Genomic DNA, 13732 nt, shown 5'->3' with positions numbered 1-13732 from the left:
TTTCTCTCCTCCAGCGAACGCTTGCGCTTTTGGCAAAAGACACGATGCATTGTAAAGAGCAATGGATTTACAATAAGTAAACCTGTGTTCAAATCCTGACTTATTCTTGACTACAAACAAGTCTCCTGGTTTCCTCAAAAAAACCAAACCAAACCAAAGTTTCTTCATCTATGAAGAGAGAAAATTGAATTAAATTACAGCTAAGATTCTAAATCTATGTCCTTGTGATCCTGGTTAGTATAGTACTTTCTCTATCAAATATCTCCCAACACTTATAACACAAAAGAAAATCATGTCTCCCTACACATGGGAGGAGGCACCAAACCCAACTGTGTGGCTATATAATAATACACATATACATTTATATAATCTATAAATATTCTATAATAATCTATAGAATTATTTTAATAATGTAATCTATATGTTTCTATGAATAATTTGTTATGTCATTTTTATACATATATGTATGGAAGATATGGAGATATGGAAAGAAGAGAGGGAGACTGAAAAATCTTCAATCTTCTCAGTATAAATACACCTATATAACACAGATTAGAATCTTCTATACTTTTTCTCCTTATACAACTCTTACTTATATTCTCCCTATAAATCTTCTACTGAGAATCAACCCAACTCTCTGGATGTCATCTTCAGTGCTACAAATGTACCCTGGAGATGTCTATTGTCTTTCATTCTCCATATCCAATTAGTTCACATCTTCTTTCAGTCATAAATATGCTCTATGAAACTTTTTTGGGGGGCCAGAATTTCTGGTCATAGATCAACACCAACTGTTGGCAAATATTTATCCATCCACAAAATTTTATTGCCAAAAGTGTTTACTTCTTAAAGCCTATAAATTAATTTAAAGTACTTCCCATCTATAGACAAGAGGAATTACACCCTAATTTAATGTGGTCAATATAAGCAAATTGTAACTCTCAATTAATTTCTTGGTAGAAGTAAGTAGAAGTCACATATCTGGGAGGAGGGCTGTCATGTCCACATATGTACCCTAGATTTCATTTCTATTCACAATTACCAGAGACCAGGCAGTGGGAGAAGTTCATTTTTAGTGGCATAGGGAAAATTATTTTAATTATTAGATTCTTCCATGTATTTTCTAATCATCAATTTTTAAATGTGAGGGAATAATTCAAGGAAAAATTTTGGTTTTGATCACACAAATTGCAATGAATCAAATATTTCAGATTTTACCATCTTCGATGAAACAAATTTGATTATCTAGTTGAGGAAACTAACTGTGTGAACCTGGGCAAGTCATTTAACATCTCTAAGTCTCAGTTTCCTTATCTCTAAAATGGGCATAATAATAGCATATACCTCCCAAGGGCTATTGTATGTATCAAATGAGATAGTAATTGTAAAGTGCTTTGAAAATCTCAAAACACCATATAAATGATAACTATTATGGTTATTTCTATTATTATTATGAAGCATAACCTGCTAGTCATTTGTCATTGTTCAGTCATGTCTAGCTTTTCTTGACCGTATTTGGGATTTTCTTGGCAAAGATATTAGAGTGGTGCCGTTTCCTTCTGTAGCTCATTTTATAGATGAGGAAAATGAAGTAAACAAGGTTAAGTGATTTATCCAGAGTCACACAGTGTCTGAGGCCAGATTTGAACTCAGGAAGAGGAGCCTTCTAACTGCAGATCCAACCTTGCACCACTTGACCACCCAGGCTCATTGTTTAGTCTGGATCCAGAAGAGCTTATCAAAAGTATCATTCATGAGAATAAGTTATTAATTAAAAGCATTATACCAGCAAAAAAATTGTTTAAGATAAAACATTCAAATTTTTCAAATAAGTTTATTTTTTAAAAAATTTAAATTAAATATTAAATATTTTTTTTAAAAATTTAAAATATCAGGGAAGCAATTGTTAATATTTTTCAAAATGTCCTTATTAGTTTAAAAAATGCAAAGATTTTATTTTAAATTGCTTTTTGATCTGCTATTAATCATTTTGACTATAATAAAAGCAAAACAAAGAAATCAATTGGTATTTCATCCTGCTCTATGTTGTTATTTTGAATCCAAGGACAGAAAAATTAATGAACAACAACCTATTATCACGCTGATTAGTTTTAATTGTATTCTTTATATTAATTGTATTTAATTATATTGTACATGTATCACTTAATATTTAAATATAATTTCTTGATGTGTATTTGTGTTTTATTTAATGTTCAAATGAATTCATTAAAAAAAGATTTCATTTATTTGGATATTGAAAAATTTAATACATATATTAGATGTCATGATCTTTTATTGGTCTTCAGAGTAAAATAGATATTTAATTATTTCACTGTAGATTGGGAAACACTGCTTTACCATGGATATATAAATATGTAATTTTTGGCATGCAAAGTAATAGCCTCATACATCCACCCAACATCTTCCAGTTGTCCTTTGAGTTGCCTGTAATTATAAATCTTCTGTCATCTTGGTGTTTCAGGGTTCAAAGCCATATAACATCATGAGGAGATTATGTATCTGAGAATTTGTAGCATGCCTCCCTTGATCCCAATGCAAAGATATATCTCTGCTTAGCATCCATATTTTGTTTTTGCAAATAGTATTTTTTCCCACTACATGTAATGATAACTTTAAAAATTCATTTTTTTATAAGATTCTGAGTTGCAAAATTTTTTTTTCCTCATTCCCTCTGCCTCATCCTTTCTCCCCAAGAAAGCAAATAATTGGTAGTTTCTACATGTGCTATCATGTAAACATATATCCACATTACTCACATTATGAAAGAAATAGAACAAAAGGGAAAAGCCACAACCCCCCCCAACATAAAATAACAACAAAAAAAGTGAAAATATTAAGCTTTGATCAGCATTCTAATCCCTAATTCTTTCTGGACGTGGAAGCATTTTCCATCATTTGAAATTGTCTTGGGTCCCTGTATTTCTGAGAAGAGCTAAGTCTAGCATAGTTGATCATTGCATAATGTTGTTGTTACTCTTCAATACTCTTCTGGTTCTGCTAATTGCACTCACCATCAGTTCCCGTAAATCTTTCCAGGCTTTTCTGAAATCTGAAATGAATTCTTATCGCACAATAGTATTCCATTACAATCACATATCACAACTTGTTCAGCCATCTTCCAATTGATGTTCAATTCTTTGCCATCCCTAAAAGAGCTGTTATAAATATTTTTGTACATGCGGGTTCTTTTCCCCTTTTTATGATCTCATTAGGATACAGACTTGTAGCAGTACTGCTGGATAAAGGGCATGCTCAGTTTAATTGTCCTTTGGGCATAGTTCCAAATTATACCATATTTTAAAAACAATACACACTCTGCATGTATCACTGTATCAGTATCTATATGAACGCTTACATTCATTTTTACATGGTTTTATAGATTTTGAGCAAGAAACGATATCAGAAGTCATTTAGTCCAACTCATTCCTTATACACATGAGGAAACTGAGGCATCAGAAGTGAAAGGTCACATCAGTAGGATCAGGACTAACATTCCAACTAGGACCTCTGACTCCAAATCCAGTGCTGTAGTTTGACACCGTAATACACATGATTTATCCCATTTTCCCCATGACTAAACTAGGAGCTTAGATTGTAAAACCCTTTAAGTAAAGAGTAATATCTTCTCTCTTCTTTGTCTTTCCCCACAATACCCGATTGAGTTTCACAGCGGGGGCACTTTCAAATGTATGCCTTCAAGGGCTCCAACTTTATAAAAATCTCCCAAAGGAAAGTGGCGACTCAATGCCAAGGACAAGGAGCTAAGTGTGTGAGGGGAGAGGGGGAGAAAGGGGCTGGGTAAAAGAGTTCTGACACAGAGTCATTAATCCCAAAGCTTAGCTGCTGTCTGCACTGATGACAGCCATCAACGCAGTAATAGCTGCCAGTTAGGAATATCAAGTTAACTGCAGAATACAATGGGCATAGAAACAGACTGGGATGCCTAAAAGAGGTTCCTTTCAGAGGAAAAGAGGAAATGGAGGAAAGCGGAAGAAGAAAGTGGAAAAAAATTAAAAGGCTAAATACCACCAAAGAGATAATTTTGGAGAAGATTAATGGGGGCACACAGAAAACGTTAAAAGGAACAAAAAGAAGCAATTCATAGTGAATGCTACACACATACTTAAAACATAGGGCCAGTTACATGGCACAATGACAAGAGTCCAGAGAGAGGAAAACCTGAGTCAAATCAGACATAGCTGTGTAACCCTAGACAAGTCAATAATCCCGTTTGCCTCAGTTTCCTGATCTATCAAATGAGGAAGAGAAGGAATAGCAAATCATTCTAGAATCTGTTTGAAGAAAACCCCAAAATAGGTCACAAAGAGTTGATATTACTAAAAACAACTGAACAACCTTCCAAACAGTTAGGAGATGTCTTCAGCTGGAAACTGAATGGATTTTCATAGGATTTAGTCAAAAGATTTACACAAGTGAATACAAATATCTTAGAGCTCAGGTTCTGTTAACATTTCCCTGAGGGACTTGTCAGCCTATGTAGTTAGAATAATAGTGTTACAGCCCTTTTTAGTCTGCTGGCACCCAATGAAGGCCATAGTTGTCATTTTTCCCCTTCTCACACGCACAAGGGCCAGCTTGAATTAGAATAGTTCCAGCTTACCATACTAGACAATTTTGCTCAAGGGATTGGGTGAGGGGCACAGAGAAGCCACTTTGGGGAAAGGGAGAAGGCAGGCAGGAACAGGAAAGGCCTTCCTCAGGAGGTAGGATGTGAGCTGAATCCTAAAGGAAGCCATGAAAGCCAGGAAGCAGGGATGAGAGGGAAAACATTCATAAGCAAAATGATATGATTGAATACAATCATGTCACCATGACAAATAATAATAATAAATCACTAACTACAACAAAAAGCACAAATCAGAGGAATGAGGTATAGAAAAAATAAAGTTTTATTAGAGAATGGGGAGGAAACATTTAACTAAGGAGACTGACCTAAAGATATGGTCCAAGTATGAGAGAAAGTAGGAACAGGGTAGCCAAAGGATACACGTTGAATTAAGTGCCTTGAGGACTTTTAAAGGAAAAGATCCAAAAGGGAGGCTATGTGACACAGTAGATGAAGTGCCAGACCTGGAAGCAGGAAAACTCATCTTTATGAGTTCAAATCTGGGTTGAAAAACTTGCTACACGACCCTGGATAAGTCACGTAACCCTGTCTACCTCAGTTTCCTTATCTGTAAAATGACCTAGAGAAGAAAATAGCAAACCAGTTCAGCATCTTTGCCAAGAAAATCCAAAATGGAATCATTCAAAAAGTTGGACATAAATGAACAACAAAATCCAAAAGGTCAGAAGGGAAGGGAGGAGATACTGTAGACAAAAGTTGTGTTCATAAGTAGCTCTTCCTGGGAGGGATTGGATGGAAACTGCTGGAATTGAGATGTCTCTACAAAGGAGTAAGAGAGTCCCTGCTGGAGTTCTTTGTCTTGTGGCAGAAAGGTTAGCCTGTCCAGAAGAGATTCAGAGTAAATTCTACCTAGATTTTGGCAAAGTTAACTGGCTTCCTCAAAATGGCTGTTCTCTGGGTCACAGATACTGCACCAATCCAAAGGATTTACCACAACATTTCAACAAAGTGGAGATTTATTTTGGTTCCTCCATCCCAACACAATTATGCCATTGGTAGACAAGGCTGACTCACGTGCACACGCCTTGCCCAGAGGGAAGCACTGGATATGTTACTGCACACCCACTATCTTTGAAATGATGTTCCAATGGGTCATTCTTTGATGTTGTTAAGTTACTCTGACTGGTACATACTGAGTGACTTCAAGTGTGGCAGGGAAGCTATCATGGCAGCCATATCTTGGTTTAGCCATATGCACTCACATGCATCTTCTTGGTACAGACTTTGCTATTTCCTTCTCTAGATCATTATAGATCAGGAAACTGAGGCAAACAAGATTAGTGACACATACCTGCCAGGCCAGCAAGAATGACTTGATTGCAGTAATGGAACTGGCTAGCAATAGAATAAAAATTAGTTATTAAAACAAATGATTATTTTAAACGGTATAATCATTTAAAAAACAAAAACAAACAAACAAACAAACCACAGTGTGATTCCACACACAGAAATGCATGGGAAATTATTGGAAAATTCTTCACTTTTGGATTGGGGGTAGAGGGAATATTTTTTATCTTAGTTTTATTTTGATTGGTGGACAGGAAGACCAATCTATTGAGCTTTGCATTATTATAATTAGTTGGATAATCAGCATCCATGACCAACAAGATGGCAAAAACAAGATAATCAAAGGAGAGGGAAGAACTTGGCTGAGTTTCCCTAAAGCAGAATCACAGAACTTCAAATCCAGCCAGACCCTTCAGCCTGAGGGCAGCTCCTCCCAATATTAATAAGCGAGAACAGGACAGATGGCCCAGCCATCTTTCAAAGACTGTAGTGGTGTTATAATGTTTTTTAGCAACATCCATGAAAACATTTTAAAATTCTATTTTAAACTAGTAACTGAGAGTTGCCAGGAAAGGTTAATGGGACCTAAGGGAAAAGCAGGTAACTGCCAGGTAGAACATGGCTTAAATAAATGATGGGGTGTAACACAGAAATGAAGAAAAAAATTGTAAAGCTAGCAAGTTCGCCAAACCAACCCATATTTAGACCTTAAAAGGAACTCATTGTTAGGAGTATTCTTCCTCTAGTGAATATCATGAATCTTGCCCTCATCTTTTTGTAAATCCTTCATAGGGGATTTATTTCCCCAATGTACTTATCAGGGCATCACTCGGGCTGCCCATTTCTTAGTCCCCATTTTTACTACCTTATTGGTCTAGCACACAACGATAATTTAACCAATTTTTGTCCCCAAAAAACAAAGTGGGAATTTCAGACATCATGTCAAACCAAAGAGCAAACTATCTAAAATGATGATGATGATGGTAACATGCAGATTTCATTAGATAGATGATACTATCCTAAGAGGTCAGCAAATCGACCTGGCAGCCAATATTTGAAGAGACAGGGCTTGAAAGAGTAGAAGGAGCATTGGTGTGAGTTCTAGTTCCAGCTCTGCCACTTATTAGCTGTGAGATCTAAAGCATGGAAATCATTGGTCTGGAGAATCCCAGTATAATTCATACTTCATCACTTTGCCAAATTAAAAAAAAAAAAAAATTAAGCCTTTTTAAGGCATAGATCCAGCCAAGTGACTCCCTTGCTCAAAGACTTAGTCCTAGTGAATTGATAATTCATTTATGAAACTGTGAAATGGGGGCAGGCACACCAATTCTTTGGGTACTTGCAAGAAAAGACCATGATGACAGTGGGAAATGGGACTGTAATCACTTTAATAACTGCAGAAGGTGTGGAACATCAGAGAAAGTACAGATACAAGCAGTAAAAGAGATACAGAGGTAGATAGGAAATGACATCTAACCCCTCTGGCAAATGGCAAACATTCAAGTGCTTGAAGAGAGTGTCTTCTTCTCTAGACCAAATATACCGATCTCATGTAATGTAGTTCCTTATCCTTTTGCTAGCTATTCTAAGATTCCAGGGTCTGACTACTGTTTACCGAATAACACATAAATTCCTTGGACTTTCATTTAAAACTCATTGTATACTGCTCCTTTGCAGGTACTCTGATCATTTCCCCCCAAAAAAGTATAGTCACAATGTTTTGTATCTGATCTGATAATATGCCCTCAAATCTTTACCCATAATGTTTCATCCTCTCTCTGGAAAACTTGAATGGTCTCTGCAGTTCCATCTTATGAAATCCTTCCCATTTCTTCTGATGGAGCTGATGTTCCATCTACTCTACCACCTAGCTTGACCAAATGTCTTGTTCCATCTTTGTATCTCTCCCCAAAACACTACAGTAACTATTAAATAATAATTCTTTAATGAATACTGGATTGAACTGAATTTCTAAAATCTCTTCCAATTATAACAGTTATTAGCATATATGAATGATTATTTATCAGACAGTCATTGGAAGAAAGGATGTTGATCTTGAAGTCAAAGTAGATCTTGAAACCAGTTTCTAACATTTATTGACTATGTGATTTAATCTCTCTGAGCCTGTTTTCTCACCTATAAAATGGATACAATAATATTTGCATTGCCTAACTCACAAGTAGGTAAAAAAAAATTCTTTGTAAATTTTTAAAATGTAAGCTATTATTATGACCTAAGATAGCTTACTTACGCATTTTTTGTTAAGAAATTTAAATGTATATTGGGTAAAAGAGAAGTCAAATCACGTACAGTGTAGATGTAAAGATTTTCTATCTTTATAGATTAATTTGGTTGACTAAAAATAGTTGCTCTATCTAGCGAGAGGACTATGGGGACTGAATGTGGATCACAACTTAGTATTTTCACCTTTTTTGTTGCTGTTGTTTACTTGCCTGCTTTTTTTTTCTTTCATTTTTTTCCCTTTTTGATCTGATTTTTCTTGTGCAGCATGATAAATGTGGAAATATGTTTAGAAGCATCACACATTCGACCTATATTGGATTGTTTGCTGTCTGGGAAAGCTGGGAGATAGGGAGGGAAGGAGAAGAATATGGAACACAAGATTTTTGCAAGGGTGAATGTTGAAGGTTGTGTGAATGTGTGAATGTGTTGAATGTGTGAATATTGAAAATTATCTTTGCTTGTATTTTTAAAAAATTAAAAGCTATTATAAAAAAAAAAACGAACAAAGAATAGTTACCCTGAGAATTAATAAGCTTTTTTTTTCATCTTAGCATTATTATAGACCTTGCATCTTATGGATAACAGCACAGCTCTCCAGAAAACTTCCCTCCCTCCTCAAAGTTGAAAATATACTGTTTGTTTTCACAACAACAATAATAACAACTGTATATAGCACTTTAAGGTTTGTAACATAGTTTATATGTTAGCTCATTTGATGCTCACAGCAATGCTGTGAAGTAGTTATTATTCTAAGATTCTGAAAAAATCAAGATTCTGAGGAATTAAATGTTTTGTCCATGAAAAGATGCCCTGAGGTTTAGTAAGCCCTGAGTTCAAGTCTCATCTCTGGTACAGACTGAATATTTGACCCTGAATATGTCACTAAGTCACTCAGTGACCTCAGGTAACTCTCTGAGATTATACTACAGAGAAGATGCTGATCTGCATTGATGGAGGGAATGTCCTCACCTAGAACTTTCCTTGATATATGAACCTATAGGTGTGGTCCTTTATCCTACTACATAGTAAATATAAGAGATGGAATGATTTCCGGCCTAATCTCCACTTTTGAACACACATGCTTATCAACAAAATAGTTTTGAGCACATAACCTACACATATTTTTACAAATTATATTCATATACTGATAAATGGAAATAGTATAAATCATACAGAGATTAAAATAAAGATATACTGAATGAATGGAGATTAAAATAAAGATATACTGAATGAATGAAAAAGCATTTGTACTTACTCTGGGCAAAAGGGAGACAACAGAGGAAATGACCCACGGTCTTCAGGGCAGAGAAGTAAAGCAGACACTTTGTTGAACCAAGGTCTTTGATAGTGAGAATTTTCTTTTCTGTTCAATAGCTGTGGTTGCTGAGGAGGTTATTGCTTTTTCCCCATAGGATGATTCCCTGGATAATTACTGCTGGGGTCAGAGAAAGTGGTCTGGAAGACCAATTTGCCCTTTTATGGACTTTGAAGCTCAGGGTCTGTCTCCTGTGATCTGGGGAGAGGTAGAGATTAAAATGGGGGCAATAGATTGATTCATTTGATTCTCTCCTTGGGGGTACCTTGTTGTTTCATCTAAATTGACTTGTCTGCCCTGTCACTGGCAGTTGGTTGGCAGAACATGGGGATGGCTGGAGCCACAGGGGTTGTTGCCTTGAACAGTAGCGGTGAAGACAGGGCTAGAAGAAGGGTCAGTGCCTTGGTAGCACTACTATTACAAAGTCTTATTCTATCAACAATGGGAATTATTCTATAACAGGTGTTGATGACTACAGAGACTAAGCAGAAGCACAATCCCTGCTATCCAGAGTTCAAGGGTTCAAGGCACTAGGGCTATTTCCATCATGGTCTAAGGGAGAGAAGTGACCAAAATGGTAGCAAGGATATTTTTAAATTTTTATTTCATTTATTAATAGCTATTTTTTTGCTTTCGCTAAAAATAGTATTATTCATAATGATATTTTAGTAAGAGGAGTGGGACTGATTAAGCTTCATTATTTTTGGAAGTTCTTTGGATGTTTTAACACTTTATGACACAATGATTCAAACTTCTGGTTCTAAGTTCAGCTAATTTCCATACTGGGTTTCAATAGTTGTCATAACTGAAAAAAATTCTTCCTACACAAAAGCAGATCTCTCCAAATCAAAGAAATACATCAGAGACTGCAATTAGTAAATCAGGTTACCCAATTTTTACTCCCATCCACCAATTATGCAAAAATTTTGGTTAAAATTCAGCTTGAACATTTCCATCTTCTCTAATGTCAGTCTCAACCTTTCATAAAGTGTTGCATTTTTAGATTTTTAACAAGTACTCTCAAAACACATTAATATTTTGCTTGGAATATTTGTAAACAAATTAGAAAATTCTGTTTCCAAGTTTTTTACATGTACAGATTCAAGGTATTATATGGTCAATATCATTTTCTGCAAATCAGAAAGGAAAGAGTAGATATCCAGAAGAAAAGGACAATTAAGAGGATCAAATGTTGCAGAAAAGGAAGAATAAATGAGAATTTTTTTTAAATGTGATTTATCAATTAAGAAATAATTTGTTGACAAACCACAATTCCAAAGAACTCATACTATCTGTTTCCAGATGGACAACTGATGAACTCAAAGTAATGATGCAAGCATGTTTTCTTCTCTTTCTTCCTTTTCTCTTTCATTTTCTTTTTTTTTTTGAAGTACAGTTAATACATGAATTTATTTTGCATGACAATACACAGTTTTAGTGAGTTTTGGTTTTCTTCTCAATGGAAGGAAGAAAAAGAAAGAATTCAGAACTGAAAAGAAAATTAAGTTAAAAATTTTAAAATAATAAGTAAGTTTTAAAAATCTTTGGTAACTTTGAAGAAAATAGTTTCAGTTGAGTGAGGAGTAAAGGATAACAAGGTGGAGAAGCTGGGAGACTGCAAGTATAGTGATGTTCCCAATAGGCAGAGGGAAAAAAGTTCTGAAGAAGAATAGAGAAAGATAATGGGAAGAGAGCTTCACTGATGTACAATGCATGTAGACTGCAACCTATGCATATTTGTTTATCCCTTATGAAAGAGGTTCACTCTATCCCTTATGAAATTGAAAAGAGGGAATGGATGTGAATTTTATTCTCTAATCACTCTTCTGGATTTCAAAGACTGGCCCACTGAGGACTATTTACCCTCTCCAAGAGGAGAGAGCATATGGGTACAATGACAGCAAAAGGGGTTCTCAAAAGCAGCTACATAACCTTCTGCAAGTCTATTTTGAAGAACCAAAGCCATATCATAGAAAATTGGGAGGGATTTGGAGCTTTTACAGCCAGGAGAAGCCAGCTACAGATATGATGGTGGATGGAGTGATCCCATTGAGTTGGAGACAATCTCAGCACACAGATTGCCTGGAGAAGGTAGGATGCAGCCTATCTTCCAATTCTTTTAATTAATTAGAGCTGGAGTTCATGCCAAAGACCCCAGAAGGTGCTTTGAGCCTACTTTGGAGACCATGGCTCTAAACCAGATGAACCTCTTGGGGCTTATTGGTCTAGCCTACATCACTGGCAGGGTGAACTGAATGTGACAAGTTTGAATGCATTGATTTGATCTCATCAGTTTAAACTCCTTTATATTTGTCCTCTTTCTGTAGATGGAATCAGTTTCCTGGAAACTTCTGAGGCAGACATGAGGAAAAGGGATCAAGGAACCTGAGGTTGGGGTAGAAACGGGTAGAAGACCTCTATTCTCATGGAAAATCCAGCAAAATGTGCAATTCCTTTCAAAAACTGAAGTACCTTGGAAAAAGCAGCTGGGACATATACTACGCCAGGAACTAACTATACTGCTGACAGCTGACTGCACTTATCTCCTAGGAAATCATGTCCATATATTTTTCAAGAAGTCAGTGAAAACATTTTCCAAATGATTTTCCCCCCTTTCTCTGTTTTAAACGCTGATCCAAAGACTTCATTCTAAGCTGAAAGTGATCCTAGGGACAAGTGCCATTGTGTTTTATATTCTAGGCCTCTATTTTGTTTGCAATTTGAATAAGCCCTTCAGGCCTTTTTTGTATTAAAATCTAAGAACTCTAAGATTATGCTTGGCTGGCTCCCCATCAGCTTCCTATGTGAGGACATGTAGCTACTCTGAGCTAATAAGCTAGGTCTCAAAGTCCAACTCCGTGGGGCTTCTTTAAAAGACATTGTAACCTCAGCTTGGACTGCTTCCAGGCAGTCCAGTGGGCTTCATGCAGAACCACATTTGTGGGAGATGCTGGGGAGCAGATGGGAACAATGATTCCCACATGATTCTGGAATGCAGGCGAATTCTTATGTTCTGGGTAACGATGTGTGGCTTCTAAAGGGCTTTGGAGGCAAAGTCAGACAAATGAACCGGCTCACCAATTAGCCCAGGGATGAGCTATAGGCTCACCACTCTTAAGACTGCATCTTAGAAAGAGAAAAATGATCAGGTTTTGAATTGGGTGATCAGCAAAAAAAAGTGGAAAGAAGCAAGAGATAGGCCCTAAATCAGTAATGTTTGTATAAAAGCTTCATTATAATATTTGCTTAAACTGCCATTTTCCCCTTCCTTCTCCCCAACCCTCTCCAGAAAAATATCCAAAGGCATTACAAAGGAAATGGCACTCTAATACAAAGAATACAGTAATGCTTTCATATCATCCAAATGAAAACATATCTGAAAGACTGTTTATTTTCACAAGGAGAATACATCAGGAACAGATGTTCCACCAGAAGAGGAAAAAAGCCTGTATTTTTCTTTATTTAGAAAGATCCTGTCTTTATAAATTTAGAGGCTTGGGACCTAATTCATTCTAAAATGGATTCTTTTAATAAGAAGGCATATGTCGGACAAGATTTCTAAGCTCTACTAAACAATGGGTTATAGATGTGCTGTCCTAAACAGAATTGATGGCCTAAGACAATCCACATTTTTATAAAGGATTATAAAAGAAGAGACAATGTGCTTTCAGCAAATATGCTTCCCTGGATAGTAAGGGATGGTCTTCAAAAAATGAAACAACAGCTTTTCCTCCTATCCATGACCCTTGGACATTGCTGCCAAGGCATAAGTTCAGCCTAAATTTAGCAACTGCAAATTGACATTCCTAAAATGATACCTTCCCAACACTATGCATGCTAGCTTTTTTTTTTTCTTTCTTTCTTTCTTTTTTTTTTTTTTAAACAGGGTGAAGGGGAAGACAGGGAAGGGGAAAAGGAGAAAGAGAAGGAAAAACTTTTAGCAATGGTGTCCAGGAGTATCCTTCAATCCCACCTTTATGAAACTTATGGGAGCATGTTGCAGGTAACCTATAGCCATCGAAGAAGTTAAGTCTTCCTCTTCCTTTAGTTCCTTTACCATCAGCAATTGGATCCACCAACCCATTCAAACACACATATACACACATACAACACACACACACACACACACACACACACACACACACACACACCCCTTCCCATTGTCTCATCACAAACCTTATTGCTTCTTGAGATGAAAGTCCCTTAAGAAACTA

Source organism: Antechinus flavipes, chromosome 1 (assembly GCF_016432865.1).
Source record: "Antechinus flavipes isolate AdamAnt ecotype Samford, QLD, Australia chromosome 1, AdamAnt_v2, whole genome shotgun sequence".
NCBI classification, from domain to species: Eukaryota; Metazoa; Chordata; class Mammalia; order Dasyuromorphia; family Dasyuridae; genus Antechinus; species Antechinus flavipes.
The sequence above is the reverse complement of the archived record's forward strand: the minus strand, read 5'-3'. Positions refer to the sequence as shown.